Below are 2,259 nucleotides of genomic sequence, written 5' to 3' on the forward strand. Positions count from 1 at the left end.
CAATTTTTATGACAGCAACTCTCAAAGCAGCTTCAGCCACAAAAAACATTTATTAAAGGAGCATTAATTTGCTGGCAGGCCCCAAAGTGCTCATCAACCTGTGCTGTAAGCTTAATGAAGTCCAGCTCCTTGTCTCTTAGGTGCTTAGAGTTCTACTGAACAGAGGGAGCCAGAAGTCAGTGCCAAGGCTGTGGAAGCAGATCCTGTCACCCCTAGAGCTGGCATCAGGCATACAAGATCCTCCAAGTTTAAGGGCCTAAAGTCCTTATATAATAGCCTATTAGGCTACTTTAGAAGGCTATGTAACACATCTCCACCAAGGAAAAGGGTCTGGGCATCATTAGATTCTTCTTGCAAAGGGTAGGGAAGATTTCTTGAATATTTTAACGAATCCTTATGCTACGGTTTGACTGTTGATGTCCTCTCCCCAGAATTAACATGTCGAAACCTGATCTCCAGTGCAGTAGGAGCAACAGGTGGGGCCCGTGGGAAGTGATGAGGTCCTGAGTGTGGAGCTCTCATGGATAGGATGCATGATCTTATAAAAGAGGCCTGAGGGAGCTATTTGACCTTTTCTGCAGCAACAAGGCAACGATTATGCCAGACAGGCCCTCACCGGACACTGAATCTGCCAGCATCTTGATCTTGAACTTCCCAGCCTCTAGAACTGTGAGCAATAAATTTCTGTTGTTTATAAATTACCCAGTCTAAGGTATGTTGTCATGGTAGCCGAAATGGACTAATACACCATATGGTTCGAATATCTTTAATGTCACCAATTATAGCTCATTTCTGATGTTTCTGATATGAAACCATTTTTGATATTCAATAGAGCTTTTTAAATAATAAGAGCGCTCATAGTAGCTGCCCCATGTCTGGGCTCCTGACTAGAACTTCAGGGTCTACCACGGGCTCTGAATTCTCAGTGAGGACACCTGCAGCACACTTCATATGGCATTGTATATCTGGAGTATTTAAAAGTGAAGTCTAGACAAGGCAGTTAACAAAAGATGGTAAAGGGTGAGTGGAGGCTGTGCTTGCAGCTCCCTTTGCTGCTGTAGGTGACCTCAGTGCTAACAGCAGCAGCTGTTATGTGGGGCACATCACTGTTCCAAGTACCTTATGCTAATAAGACCCCTTTTCTGGGTTGTCTCATCTACTCCTCATAATAATCCAGTGGCAGTGTCTTCTTAGCCCCATCTTTCAGATAAGGAAACTGTGGCCCCAAGAAGTTGTAAATTTTCTCAAGGTCAATAGCTAGTGAGTGCAGAGATATTGACTTCAGTGGTCCAATGATAAGCCAGTGTGGAAGGTCTTGGCATAGGAGCCTCAGTTACACAGCTAACTAGAGACAGTCTGTCGAGGTGGCTATATGTATGTTGGATTTAGACTGTCTACAGCTGTCCAAAACTGTTGTCCAGGCTTGTCCTTCATAGCGGCCCCCAACTGACCATCCCAGAGCTGTGACAGGGTGCTGCCTGAGCAGTGGATCTTTCTTCAGGTTTGTATGTAGAGGCCTCCCTTGCCTGCTTAGACAACAGGATTTGGTCTTGCCATGTTTTCCTGGGGGCTCTCATCCCCTGGGTCACTTTTATAGATCCTGAGCAAGTCTTCATTTCTTATGGGCTTTACCCTTCTTCTCTAGGCCATAGCCATTTGTACCAATGCAATTTACTAGTGAATTTGATAACCTTCAGTTCACCAAAATTTTCATATCAGCACATGTGGAGTGACCATATTGGTGGGTACAGTGTAGCATGAGGCCTGGACACCCAGGCCCTGGGGCCAGCTGAGTCCCACTCTGGCTTGGCCACTTCCTGGCTACGTGACTGCTGAGCCAATTATTCCAACTCTCTCTGCTTCCATTTATTTATCTTGGAATGGGGGCAAGACAGTATTTGCTTACAGAGTTGTTGGAGGATTAAATGCATTAATCTATGTGAGTATTTGCTCCCCAGCCAACTCAATTGAATGGATTTAGGGGGATATTTAAAGAATAAACTTTTAATCTTGAGTTCTGTTTTGCTGACCCAATGTGATTTGCTGGTTTAACACCACAGGCCAGTGTGGGAGATATTCCTTCAATTGCAGAGGATTTTGGGATGGTGGATGGATGGGAAGAGCCCACTGAAAGTGTCATGAAGAGATGCCTCCACAAGAAGCAGCAAATGCTGCCATGAATTTTCAGGCCACTGGTGGCTGTCTTAGTTATCATCACCTTTATTTGAGTTTTACCTTGCTAAGTACCATTCATCAATT

The sequence above is a fragment of the Rhinopithecus bieti genome, unplaced genomic scaffold (genome assembly GCF_001698545.2).
Source record: "Rhinopithecus bieti isolate Rb0 unplaced genomic scaffold, ASM169854v2 scaffold_17184, whole genome shotgun sequence".
In the NCBI taxonomy this organism is placed as follows: Eukaryota; Metazoa; Chordata; class Mammalia; order Primates; family Cercopithecidae; genus Rhinopithecus; species Rhinopithecus bieti.